Source organism: Rattus norvegicus, chromosome 6 (assembly GCF_021556685.1).
Source record: "Rattus norvegicus strain SHRSP/BbbUtx chromosome 6, alternate assembly SHRSP_T2T, whole genome shotgun sequence".
NCBI classification, from domain to species: Eukaryota; Metazoa; Chordata; class Mammalia; order Rodentia; family Muridae; genus Rattus; species Rattus norvegicus.
The window spans coordinates 123,885,001-123,900,000 of NC_141539.1; the positions used below are offsets into that span (position 1 = coordinate 123,885,001).

General features: G+C 44.3%; 1 protein-coding gene across 2 annotated transcripts in view; it reads right to left on the reverse strand.

The window, feature by feature from the left end:
- Kcnk10 (potassium two pore domain channel subfamily K member 10) overlaps positions 1-15,000 on the reverse strand; it is a 134,137-nt gene that overhangs the window by 117,091 nt on the left and 2,046 nt on the right.

Here is a 15,000-nt window from a genome sequence, read left to right on the forward strand (position 1 = left end):
CCTCATTTTCTTCTGTCTTTAGAGTAAAATGACTTCAGGAGCTCCTGGGTCTTTGTACTGCCATTTAGGACCTGTGCTGGTACTATGCAAGAGACAGAATGGGAAACTGAACAAGCCAAAAAGAACAAACTTCTAGATGGTATTAGAAAGTAGCAGATCTAAATCCTGTGAATTTCTTCATTTGATAAGAATCTAACTCTTCTAACAGCCAGTGCCCATATTGTATAAGAAACTTCTAGCAGGGTCTTAGCACCATAAAGAATCTCCTCTCTTTCTTCCTTTCTTCCTTCCTTCACTCCTTTCTTTCTTTCTTTCTTTCTTTCTTTCTTTCTTTCTTTCTTTTGTTTGAGACAGGGTTTTTCCATGCCACTACCAGGCAGCAATATATACCTTAATCATACTCAAAAGTCCGTACAGAGGAAGAAGTGAAAGCTGTCCCTGGGGAGCATTGGCCACTTAGAAAGTGAAGTAAGTAAAGATGCCAACCTTAGACCACTCTGTCCAGAAATGAAGTGATAGTAAGAGGAGACAAAGGGTCAAGGAGACGATCAGTGATACAGAAGCCTGTTTATACAGTGATGGGGATATTTGTGGAAAGAGGGCAAGACCAGTGTTTCTAGAGAAGAGAGGATGCCCCAAAGAGCAGAGGATCCCCAGTGTAAGTGGGAAAGATGATCTTAAAAAGACATACTTGACTCACTGAAGAATGAGTGTTACCAGAGGGTACAAGGCCAGGGAGGGTGAGAGATTCAATCATAGTAAACAAGGTTGCTCTGACCGTGTGTCTCCAAGATGTACAGAGTACTTGAAATGCAGCCTGTCCCTCAAGACCTACCTGAGGCTTTCCTCCAAGTCCTTTCTGACTAGAATTCTTTTTTTTCAATTGGATATTTTTTATTTACATTTCAAATGTTATCCCCTTTCCCAGTTTCCCATCCATAAACCCCCTATCCCATTCCCCCTTGAGAATATCCCCAAACCCCCATGAGGGTGTTCCCCCTCCCCAAATACCTCCTCATCCTGCCTCCCCTCCCTGACACTGCTCTACACTGGGGTGTCCAGCCTTGGCAGAACCAAGGACTTTTCCTCCGTTGGTGCCCAATAAGGCCATCCTCTGCTACACATGCAGCTGGAGCCATGGGTCTGTCCATGTATAGTCTTTGGGTAGTGGTTTAGTCTCTGGAAGCTCTGGTTGGTTGGTATTGTTGTTCTTATGGGGTTGCAAGCCCCTTCAGCTCCTTCAATCCTTTCTCTAACTCCTCCAATGTGAACCCCATTCTCAGCTCAATGGTTGGCTAGGAGCATTCGCCTCTGTATTTGTCATGCTCTGGCAGTACCTATTCTGACTAGAATTCTTAATTCCCTCCTTCACACTTCTTCTGTAAGAATGTGTGTGTTTGTGTGTGTGTGTGTGTGTGTGTGTGTGTGTGTGTGTGTGTTCTTTCTTATGTCAGTGGATGTCTCTGAACCACCAGAATGGACCCTGAATGGCAAGGACCACCTCATTAATACCTCCGTATCATTTCATTATCAGTCACAGAGTCTGGCTCTTATGTTTATGAATGGAGTAAACTGGAATCAAGTCTCAGTGTGATAACATGAGAAAGACATTTGGCTTTCATTAATAATCACAAATTCTATTGTTATTTATTCTCCGACCTGAACATCTTATCCGGATCATCTCACAATCAATATGTGTGGTGCTTTTGTGGTCATTTGCAGGCATGAGGTGAACAATAGAGGTGGGGGATCCAGTTGCATAGCACACCCTCAGCTGGAGATCAGCCAGGCTTTTCTCTGCCTTCTCACTTCAGCTTTCATAGTCTAAGCAACTATGTTATTTATAGTCTACTTATGATATCAGTGCCCAAAATCTCCAAGAAATACATGAAAGTGTTACCTGATGTTTCTTTGTCAGAGGTGACAGTGAGGGACTTCAGAGAAAAGCTAGTGTGTTGGATGAGTTTCATCCAGGCACATTAGCAAAGCTGTAGCCAGGAGCTCAATGCAAAACGAGACAACAGTACAAATTCAGTAGAATGATGGTCCATCCTAATCACTTGATGAGCATGTTGTGGCCAGAGATTAGCAGGAACCTAGCCCTGTGCTTCCCACAGTGACAAGGGTTTTCATTTGTTAATTCGCTATTTGTACCAACATAACAATTATTGTAAATAATGAAAATCAACTGCACTTCATTTTTCCCTCTCATAAGAAGGAGAATTATGGAAACAAACTGGTTTGATGAAGCTTAGATGAGCCCCATCAAGCCTTGGCTCACCACATTTTTGGGGGCTTATTTGCCAGAATCAGAACTCAAGGAAGATGTTTTTGCTTAGGTGTAGATTATATCCCTTGAAAGCTGTTTGCCTTAGTGACAAGTTAGGTATCCTGAGGTCCTGTATCCATTCTCTCCCCTCAGTCTACCATCAAAGCTGGTGCCTGATGCAATACAACAAAAACACAGGGAATAATAGATCTTCACCATATGTCTTCCTCTGAGTTCCCCAAGAAGCTGAACCTACAATAAGATTTTGAATACTAGTAGTTTTTAGGATGTGAAAAAAAACCACTAGGGAATTAGAGAAGAGAGCCACAGATGGGAAGGTTGCTAAGAAACCAATAAAAGACACAGCATCAAGTGAGTTATCACTGTTAGGAAACTGAGGCCCTGTACAAAACACACTGCTGAGCTATTTTACCCAATGCCGAAGAAATTGGGGTATTGATGCACTGTATCCCATCAGTTGTGATTTAAGGGTCTCTAGCTCCCCAGTTCTCTCCACCTTCCATGGGAGCAGCAAAGATGATTCCAGCCAAAAGGGGGACAAAAATGTGCCAGTATTACAGCTAGAAGTCTGTACATAGCCAGATGTGGTAGTCCACACCCGTAATGCCAGACGCTGAAAGAAGAGGGTGACAAGTTCAATATGACCCTGGGCTACATAGTAAGATCCTCTTCATGACAAGAACTCAGAGAGTGCTGAAGGGATAAGAGTAAGACAATAAAATTGAACACTGATGTGTGTTGGGTCACACTGAGCTGGTAGCTACAGCTGTATACCAACTGCAACCAGAAGTGGGGTGTTTTTGAGAAAGCTGCAGAATTTGTAACTTTCTCTAAAATTTGTGGCTAAACATCTGTTAGAAATGACATGAGTAGTAAGGTGGTTACTTTTGAATCACTGTGACCAAAATACCTGCTAGAAAAAACTGGTGGAAGGGAAGGGGGCTGATGATTTCTGTGGTTTAAGCCCATTGTGGAGGAGAACACGTAGAGAAGAAAGCTTATGTCAGAAGTCCCTCACACCACAGCAGGCCAGGAAACAGAACAGGACCTGAACAGGAGACAGGCTCAAACTTTCAAAAGCCCACCCCTCCTAATGAACTTTCACCAGCCATGCCCACATCCTCAAACTCTACAGCCTCCAAAATAGTGCTACCAGCCGGGGAGAAGGCCCTCAACATGTGAGCCTACAGAGAACATGGTAGACACAACCCAAAGCAACAAAGAATGTTTTCCCACTTATTGTCTCAGAGGGTTCAATTCATGCCTGCTTGTCTTCATGCATTCAGATAAGACATCATGGCAGGAGGAGGCCCTTTACCTTAGGTTGGACAGAAAGCATGTGTGTTCTGAATACCCAGCTTTAATCCACATCTCTAGCAGTGAATTTCTCACAGTGCATCCTAGTTACTTGACGAGGCACTTGTCTCCAGACTTGGGACTTTTCCATGTGTCTGTGTTCAGTACCCAGCCCCGTTTCTGTGTACACTCACTCAGTAAGTATTCAGAATTACCAGCTGGATGAGTAGCAACTACGGGTGCATGAGAAGCAAAGGCATCCTGACAGCCATGGGAAACAGTGGTGTGTGTAAGAGCGGACGACAAGACGAGGACTTACAGAGCTCCTAGAGTCCAGCCCCCTGCTGCTGTCTGTTCTGCCCCTCTTTATAACTGGGGCTGAATGTAGAACTTATTGCCTGATAAGCTGGCATTCATGCTCCTACGGAAGCTGTGTTCTCACCCTGCCAGAGAAAGGAATCAATGTGTCATAGTCTCTCATTAATTCAGGCTCGGAGGAGGACTTCTGAGCTGAGGCCACAAGGACAGGACGAGCAGGGAGGGGGTCTCATTATAGTCAGAGGAAAAATACAACAATGTCACAATGCCTCTGGACACACCAGGAACAAAGGGACAGCCGGTGTGGAGGGGATGCTGGCAAACTCGTCTAGGCCCGTTATGTTGGACTGACAGCTGCATGCTTCCGAGAAGCATTTGAAGTCAGGAGACTATGGACACGCCATAGCTTTTCATTTATTGATTTGTTCAATCCAAGTGCATAAATTACCATAAAATCAAGGGCTGAGTGACAAAACCCAGAGAAAAGATTCTTTCAAGTAAGAAATTGAATATGCAACACCCATTGCTCCACAACACACCCTCTTTTTTGCATAATTGGTTCTCATAAACCAAAGATGTCATGAAACATTTTTCCCCAAACTGTATGTTTTTTAACTCCCATGAGTCCTTATAAGAAAATCCAAAGGTCCCAGTCAGGTCCAGTACCAGCGCTATCATAGCCCATAGCAACTGTCCATCACAAACATTCAGCTAAATCCATTGTGCAGTTTAAAGCGGTCTAAATATTCTTTAAAATAAACTTTTAGCATCATCTTCCCGTGGCACACTATTCCTGAAGATCCTGTTATCCCAAAGAAATAAACAAGCAGCCTAACCTGCTACATCAGCCATAATGAGGCCACCATTCATGCCACCACCCTTTAGTCACCATACCACACACACACACACACACACACACACACACACACACACACACACACACAAACGCAAGTCAATATCAAAATCTCTTGACAAAAGACCAGAGTTTGAATTTATCCATCCCCGTTGACTTTCTCTCTACCTTGGGAACACATCCAAAGCCCACACCATCTAACCAGGCTGCCAGTAAAATAACATTGTCAGAAACACAGAGAACCATTGTTGTCACGCACAGTTGTAACTACATCTCCAGCATGTGCCACCCATGAAACTTTCCATGGTAGACAGGGAAATGCTGAGTACATTATCTATGTGTGGCCTGGCCTAGGTCATAACAAATCCACTGTGGGTCCAGGAGCTAAAGAGTGGGACTTCTAGAACCCTCCATGTTCAATTCCCAGCATACAGCTTACAGCCATCTAACTCCAATCCCAGGGGATCTAAATGCTTCTTCTGGCCTCCACAGGCACCAGGCATTCATGGAGTTCAAGGACATACATGCAGGTAAAACACCCATACACATAAAATTAAAAGAAGAAAAGAAAGTAGGGCTCTGGAAGTGTAAGGTTGGCAGGAAGTTAAGAACACCAGTGTGGAGCTGAGGCTGTGGCTGAGTTAGCAGAGTGCTTTCTGTCCAAGCATGAACACACCAGTGTCCCCTGCAGAAGCCAGTGTGATATTCCATGTCTGTAATTCCAGAGCCAGGGGGCACAACTAGTAGAGCCCAGGGGCTCAACACCATCCAATCTGTCCAATCATTGAGCTCTAGGTACAGTGAGAGACCGTTTCTCAAAACAAAAAACAAACCAAAAAAGGATTGGGGAAGGGGAACTTATGGAGGAGGATATCCCAAATCTAACCTCTAGGCTGCAAATGTCCCTACATCAGCAAGCAAGCACACACCTGCACAGAGGTGCAAACACAGACACATGAACACACGTACACATGCACACGTACACAAGCACCAATGAGAGAGTGAAATGGGTCAGTGGGTAAGGATGCTTACTACCAAGCCTGACTATCTGAGTTTGAACCCCAAAACCCACATGTCAAAGAAAAGAACCTACTTCCACATGTTTTTCCCCATCTATCTATCTGTCTATCTATAGGCAAATGACAGGTAGACAAACAGATTAGATAGATAGATAGATAGATAGATAGATAGATAGATAGATAGATAGATAGTGATATATATCACAAAAATAAATAAATAAAAATAAACTTTTAATGTTTAAAGTACCAAGGAAGAATCCATCCTGTGGAGGCAGAGGAAGTCTCCAGGTTGAAAGAACAGAGGGAAAATAATAGACTGGGGGTGGGGGCCTAAGGTGGCAGATTGGCATCCTGAGGCTCTTTCAGCCCTTGGTTACCATGGTTACAGACAACATAAGCGCTGGCTCTAGGATAAGACTGGGGCTTCAGGCAGCCCCACAGAAATCCCTCTCACCCTTCCTTAGACCCTGTCTTTGTCACTTTGTACAGAAATGACAAACTCAACAGTCTCCAGTTCCTGATCCCGCTCAAGTCCGCAGTGGCACTCAAAGATTCCATAGGCACGCTGTTCTGTGCAGAACACAGAAACCCCCAGGCTTCCCTCAAAATATAAATCACATGAAGAATAAACCAGATGTGTGGTGTTGGGAAACGTCGGAGCTCTGATGCATTCTACTTCCAGGAAACCATTTATTCAAGATTACAGGGAATACGCAACTGTTTGTCAAAAGAATACTTACTGGAAAAATGACAGGGATTGCCAACAAATCCTCCTCCACCAGCTTGTCACTGTGGGTGCCTGTCGCCCCAGGCACACCGTCCCTGCTGTCTCAGTGAGCTACCAGCTAGCGTTTCAATCACACATTTCAGACGGTGTCATCATTGGGATGGACACCCCCAACCCCCAAGAGTTGAATTGCACAGACCAGAAACCATCCTGCTCTTTCTGGTTTTATTCTAGAACACTGAGTGCAGTTTGTTTTGTTTTGTTTGTGGTGTTTTTGTTTTGTTTTGTTTTGGGTCTTGTCTGTCTGTCTGCCTGCCTGTTTTGAGACTCGCTATGGGTTCTCCTATAAATAGCTCAATAGATACTTTCTTCTTTGATAGTGGTGGGAATAAAACCCAGAGCCTCACACGTACCAGGTCTGTCAAATATTGGGTTGATTGATGGCAGGAATACAGTAAAATACTTAGGTTTTGTGAGGGCTCTCCAGAAAGAACTGAACAAGCATTATTCTGAGAAATTATTCCCCAATAACCTGTCACTGATGTTGCTGCTGGTGTTGTCACTGCTTTTGTTTTTGGTACTTTGACTACAGTTTTTGTGTAGCGTTGTGTTATGTTCTGTTGGGTGATTTTCACCGTCTGAGATTGTACTCTAGGAGTTTTATAACCCAGGCATGCCAGGGAAGTACTCTACCACTGGGGTGCAGCCCCAGAGGGACCTGGATTTTCTCTTTTTCCTTCGGAGCCTTTGTTGAAACTAGCTGTACCTCAGAGAACACACTTTAGGAAACACTATCATTTTCCAGTTTATAACTCATAGTTGCATTTATCTCGGTTGATCGTCTCAATAGCTACAAAGTGCTCCTGTGAACTGTGTTTTATCCAGGAAAAAAAAAATTAAGGCTCAAGGAGGGTAAGTGACTTCTTCAAGTCCACACAATGGTCTGGGGTCAATACAATACAACAACCAAAGTAGACGGAGACATTCAGACAAGAAAGTCAGTAGAGCAGTAACTCAAACTCAAATATTATGATTGCAAACCATGTGTTCTTTCTCTGCTCTTTCTTAAAAAAAAAAAAATCAGAACAGCCTAGATTTTATAAACCTGGATTGAGAGTATTGGGCTGCTAAGAGACTCCTAATAGGGGAGCTTCTGCTGTGGATTACCCTCCCTGGCAACCTGGACAGTGCCCCAGGTGTTTCTCATACCAACAATAGGGCACCTATCATGTACATGGTGCTTAGAAGAGTTCTCGGTGTGTCATTTCGTTTCAACTCATCTGCATAGCAAGCCGGATGCACTGGCTATAATTCTTTGGCTAAAGAGGACAAGTCAAAAGGAAAAATTCTCCCCAGTTAGTTACTACCAAGCAATACAGCTCAAATCAAGATCAAAGTAATCTATTAGAGAAAGAAGGGAGTTGATGGAACAACAACTTGAATCTTTTTCTACAGGAGCAACAGAGACAGCCCAAGAACTTAGATGCTCCCACTCTCTGCTGCCATGGTTCACAGGGAAACATCTTACCTTCAGTGTAAGTTAGATAATTATAATGTGCATTTTCTTCCCCAGCCACTCTAATACTGAATATACTAGACCAGAACTGACCTGAGTCCTTTCTATATGAGCTCAACTTCTGCTGTGAAAAATGAATGCCTTTAGCCTAAAACAACATTCTCAACCAGTGGATGTTAGGATACGGATCAAATTGGTTTGTGATTAAAATGGGTGAAAAATAAACCATCTCCAATTTGAAACAAAAAAATGACAATAAACTAATAGGTAGGGGCTTTTTAGCTCTAATCTCCTCTTGTCGTTTCTTTAAATATTCACCTAACCTCTTGGCTCACAGGACAAAGGTGGTGGGTGTGTAATTGTCAAATATCACAACTGACACACAGCTCTGTGGCCTTCCAGGCTCAGGTTGCACTAAAATGGGTAAATTATGGGGCTCCATGAGTTGAATTGTCAATGTGACGAATTCAGACCTCCAATATCCATGTGAAGGCTCTGTGCAGCAACATATATCAGTAACCCAGCACTAAGACTATGACAGTTCCTGAAACTCCTGCCCAGCCAGTCTGGCCCAAATGACTTCCATTCAGTGAGAGACTCTGAGATAGATAGATAGATAGATAGATAGATAGATAGATAGATAGATAGATGACAGATAGATAGATAGGTGGATGGATAGATAGATAGATAGATAGATAGATAGATAGATAGATAGATAGATGGATGGATAGATATATGGATAGATAGATGGATAGATATATGGATAGATAGATAGATAGGGTAGAGAGGAATTAAGGAAGACACCAGATGTCACCCCTTAACCTCTGTACATGCACATACACACACACACACACACACACATACACACACACACACACACACACACACACACACACACGAATATCCAATAACACATGCACAACACACCTGGGTTAAATTACACTACTTATCTCTATCCTGCAAATTGTTTGGTTGTGATTCAGGAGACCTCTAGGCTACTAACCTCTACAAGGTGTTCATTTTCTATGCAGTAAACTTGTTACTGGTTCCTGTGCCATAATTACAAGGACTGACACTTCAGGTCTGCCTACAAAGGCCACTATGGAGTGAGTTTCTTTCACCTGAAAACAGTATCATCGCTTCTTCTTTCTGGTTTCACAGCTAAAACACTCTACCTTGGGGCCCTGGGGAAGTGGGAGACATGAGAATATTTCACAGAGGTAATAGCAACCAAGATCAGAACTCTTTAAGAACAAGCCGAGGACAAAGGAAGGAAGGAAGAAGACAGGGAGGAGACCTTACTTGTGGTGGCTTCTTACATATGGTAGTAACAAAGCCTGTTTACTTACAGGGAAACGATGAGGCCAGAATTCCCTGAAATCCTATCCAGATGATAATTCTACTCTTAGACTTTAGTGCCCACTCCTCCCCACTTCTTGGATGCAGAGGAAGAGCCCTTCATGGTCACTCCTTCTTCGGGCAGTGGCTGTGGTCCTCACCTCTTCTCCAATCTCATGTAGAGGATGAGAAAGTCAGGCTTTATAGTCACTCTATGGCCCTCAGTTCCAGATACCAGGAGGAAGAAAATAGAAATCTCAAATTCCATCCATAAGCCACAGAAATGCTTTGTAGAGCAAACATGAGGTCTCTGCTTTCCCCCACTCTGGGTGACAGTGATGAGTCTTATAGACAATGCCAGGCTGCTGGGAAGGACCCAAAGGACCAGGGTCCAGAAGAGGAAGATTCTTAAAGACAGAAATAAGCCATGCGCGTGCAAATCAGCAGAGTGACCTCACTCCTGATGCCACATTGAGGTTCCATAGCAAAGCCTTCAGATGAGCCCCTATGCAGATCTAACTCAGTGTGAGACACCCACGAGATATCCCTCTTAATAAAATCTGAGAAGAGACCATCATTTTTATTCACATTTCTGCTTTCACCGAGGGATTAAACTGTGGGCAAATGGTGTCTTTCAGCTTTTTTAATCATTTATCATTCTGTGTGAGTGTGTGCACATGCATTGCCTGAGCGTGAAGATGTGTATGCATGTGTGTGTGTGTGTGTGTGTGTGTGTGAGAGAGAGAGAGAGAGAGAGAGAGATTCCCAGTAGAGTAAAAGTGAAAAGCAATTCATTCACTAGCTCATTGTGCCTGTAGTAACTGTCCCACCATATCTCAGCTATGATTGAAGTTTCCCAGTTGGAGTCAAAACAGCACCATGTGTCTCAAATACGCCTGACTTACGATGAGGCCAAAGCGTGTGACAAAAATGGGATGAAACGGCCAGGGTCTACACACCCTGTCTTCGTTCCACAGAGGAAGAACCAACCGTGCTGCAAAGGAAGCGCAAACCAAACCTCAGCCCAGAAAAATCTCTGGAGCCTCATCCTGCTGCACTTTCTAGCCTAATTATGGTGATTTGGGATCATTATTAATTGCGTTTGGAATGCTGATCTTCTGAAAGTTGGATATTAAATCAGAAATAGATGATTTCCTTTCCAGAGAGCCTGAACTGTGCAAACATATGTTTGGAAACACACTAATGAAGACAGCACTCACGGGACCCCACAAACTCAACATAGCTCCCGTTCACCACAGGCTGATAGTCGCCTTGAGCCAGGATGAAAGGCTCCACACTCTACACGCTGATCCATGCCATAACATGTATGTTGGCCAGTGAGACGTGTGAGTGTATCGCCTACTAGGAAGTAGGGGGGTGACCTTGAAATGGATAAAGACTGTGGAGGGAATGGAGGTATGACTGACAGTACCCTGGATAGTGGCACTCAACGACCCTGGTCAGCCTCTGCTCTCTACCTGTCTACTTACAGTCTGAGGGTCCCAAAGAAGTTGCTTCTCCTTTTTCTGCATCATGGCTTTTCCCCGCAGCAAGACGAAAACCCTTAATATCTGCAAAAATAGTCGCTTGAAGACTAAATGACATCATTTGTAAAAAAGTGTTCTGTAAACTGAAAAGTGCTACACAGAAGGTGAAGGTTTTTCTGGAACTCTCCACTGAAAGTGCAGCTTTTTAAAGAAGCCGGCTCCCGTTCGGAGGTTTTATTTATTTCTTAAGTGTATTAAAGTGCCTGAAAATAGCCACACAGCCATTATTCGCTGAACACTGACCAGATCTTTGCCTGGCTAGACACACCCTTCTGGCATCTGCCTCACACTCACATAGCCTTTCAGTTGCTGGAGAAAGGGTGGAAGGAAAGCAGTGGACCACAGGCTTGAGAACCAGGAAGGAAACAAAGCTAAGGAGAGGAAATGGGCATGTGAATGTGTGTTCTGGCACCATGCCATTGAAGACAGCCTTCTACTGCCTTTCTTAGTACTTTATGGTCTGTAACTTGGAGGAGCCTAGAATTTCCTGATACCAGAGCCTTGGATACCCTCCAGTCCCTCCATACACCTGTTTATTCATCCATCATCCAAAGGTCAATAGATCTGTCTCTCCCCCCACCTAGCTCCCCTCCCTTGCTAATCCATCCCAATCTCCCTCCCTGCCTCTATTCACCCATCTACTCATCTGTCCATTCATCCATCTACCCATCCGTCCATCTGTCCATTCATCCATCTACCCATCCGTCCATCTGTTCATTCATCCATCTACCGATCTACCCGTCAAGTTCATCATCAAGCAGTGGGTTTATAAGTGACTAGGGTTTGCCAGTTACTTCCTGTGGCACTGGAGTACACTTAGGAACAAGGCGAGGAAGTGCCTGCTCGTGAAGCTTCTGTGCCAGTACAGGACATTGGCATCCAACGTGATATGTAAGTAAGTAAGATGCCACTGTAGGAAGAGCCCTCAACAGACAACACATCCTAGAACCTGACAGAGACGGGGAACTGGACTCCTCAGGAAGGGCAAGAAAGCCATTTCAAAGGAGGTAGCATGTGACCCGAGAGTCACATGGTAGAATGGAGCCAGGTGTGTAAGTATTCATCACCAGCAGCTCAGAGTACAAATGCAGAGGCCCTGTGACACAAACCAACATGATTCCTTTACAGAAGAGGAGGGGGGGGAGGAGAAAAACCGTCCACTGCCTTAAGTACCCAAAGGTCAGAACGAGGGTGGGATGAAACGAGAAGACGGGGAGGTACACAAAGAACTCATGGGTACACAGAGGTCATATCCATGACTGCTTTCTAAATGAAAAGAAAGGCCCAGAGAGGCCAAGTGAAGAGCCTAAAGTCACACAGCCAATAAATGATACAGCTGGCTCCAGAACCTGATTCTTTCCAACCTCCAAGTCTTGAGTTTTCTCCACAGTATTGATCTGCTTGCCTCAAGCCGTGAGAACACTCTGCATTGATGTTTCTGGGCTTAAAAGCCTTTAACGTGCTGGAGCAGGAAACAAATCCAGAGTAGGCAGGAGAGCATCACTAAATGATTCTGGTGACTTGGCGTGGCTACCCCTCCTCTGCCAAGCCTTCTCCTTCTCCTTTGCCTCCTTCCAATAAGTTTTGGCAGTCCTTGAGTGTTTGGAAGACTCAGCAGGCAAGAGTCAGGTGTCCCAATAGTCTATTGATACATGCTAGAAGAATGATTAAGAGTCCAGATTTTAGTCCAGTCCCCACTGGCTATTAGCTGTGCAACTCTGAGCAAGTTACTTGACCCTTCTGTTCCGAAGTTGCCTCATTTTTAAATACAGGACAATCCTTTCCTCCTAAACTGCTTGTCAGCCTTAAGGAAATTAATATATGAGAAGTATTCGATCGGTATCTAGCACATAATTCTAAGACACACCCATGCCCAGACTCTAGTCACCTGCACCTCCAGAAACAAAAGATGTGAGGCAGATCACGTCAGGAAAGGCAGCTTCACGATGTCCTGGCAATGGCAAAGGTCAAATAGGACAGTGACATAGTGTCAAATAAGAACTATAAAAACCTGGGGTTGGGGATTTAGCTCAGTGGTATAGCGTTTGCCTAGCAAGCGCAAGGCCCTGGGTTTGGTCCTCAGCTCCAGGGGAAAAAAAAAACTGAGCCTGAAGGCTGACTCCTCTTCCAGAGGACCAGAGTTCAAGTCCCAGCACCTACATGGCAACTGGGTAAGCATCGGTAACTCCAGTTCCAAGAGGGATCTGATGCCCACTTCTGGCCTTCATGAACACTGTGTACAAGTGGTAAAGGGGAAAGCACCTACACACATAAAACAAAAATGAAGAATTTTTTAAATAATGAAAATAGTAAAACAGCTAAAGCAAACCAGAAGGGGACCAGCAGGAGGGAGGGAGGAGGAGTGGGGTAGGTAGTCAGAATGGAGGATGTGAGAGGATATGAGTATGGACAAAGTAAAATGTCACATATGAATGACGATGTCATTATGAAACTCATTCTTCATATGCTAACCAATTTTTTAATTTAAAAAAATTGTGAGAATAAGTGATGGGAAATGCTGTTCTTTTCATTGTGGTGTTTATTTTTAGCATCTATGATTGTAACTGTAGACGCTACAAGTACTCTCTTCTCTCTGTCAGGCTGTGAAACACGGGAAATTGTGTCATGAGGACACAAGAGGATGTTTCAGAAATAAGTTTTCAAAGCCAGCATCAGGAACATGGTCCCTTGACATCCCTAGCAGAATTCTGAAAGCTATCTACCCCTCCCCTGTCAACTGCTGCCCCCTGGGGACATCTCACCCTAGAATGCCCTCACTTCTCCACACCAGACCCGCCCCAGCAGCATCCCTGGCCTTGGAAGTTCCACCTCGGTACTTCTTTGACAAATCCTGTTGATTTCAGGTCACCCAAATCTTCTCTCTCCACCATCTCTTCATCCCCAGTCACCGCCTTGGCACCGTTGCATCTGGTCCCTAGAATTGCAATCATCATGTGCCAATGTTTCTGAAACTTGGCGCAGATCATGTGACTCTGGCTTGAACCTCTTTAAGGCTTAAAATAAAGACCGTTCTTCCTCAATCCCAAACCTGACCCTATCACCACCAACACCAGGGCTTTGGAGAGTCCCCAGCCACGCCTCGCCGCCGAATTCTTTACTTTTCTCTCTCTTCTAGGTTTTGAGCACTGTTTTCAGCTCCTCAAACACACGTGTTCCTTCTGCTCGGCGAACTTTTGCACCACAGGAAGGCAGAATCCCTTCTCACTGGCCAGGGAACTCCCACTCTATGTGTCAGTGCCACAGAGGTGTCATTTCCACATGGAAACCACTGGGTCATCCTTTCCACTGCCCTTTGCCAATCTGCTTGTCTTGTTTCAGACAGGGGAGAAGCACAGGTTGACTTGGAGCTCACTAGGTAGACCCATGTTAATTAAGCTCAAACTAATGGAAATCCTGCCTCAGAATCCCGCCTCAGGCTCCCACTGCTGCCTTTACAAGCATGAGCCACCACACCCAGCTTCCACGTTTTCTATCAGACTTTCTGAAAGCCCCATGGTGCCCACAGAGCATGCTACACTTTGAATTCCTAACGTCTCCCTGCAGTGACTAATTTTGACCCGACACCCACACTGTAAACTCCAAGAAAACACTTATTTTGCGTGTCCTCTTCTAACTATATTTCTAGGTCTCAGACTGTGCCCTGTGTGAAGCAGGTATTTGACAAATAAATCCTGCAATGATTAAAAATAGAAGCCAAACCACCACACTTCTTATCTCCAGAGATTTGGAGACCAAACAGAAGGCTGAGGCTATACTGAAGGTGTTTGCGAACTGAAGGGCAACACCTCTTCATTCCCTCTTCAGCCAATCAATCCATACAACATTTAATTCACACATAGCTTGCTTTCCTGGACTTAGTCTGGGGAAGAGAAGAAATGAAGTCATAAGGAAATTGAAAGGGAGGGACTGAACTGAGCGGGAATTAGATATGGTCAAGATGTATTGTATAAAACTGTCAAAGACTAAATAAAATGATAGTCTTTAAGAGAAGAAATTTAATCACACACACACACACACACACACACACACACACACACACACAAATTTTAGCTCCAAGATGCACTCAAGCACTGCC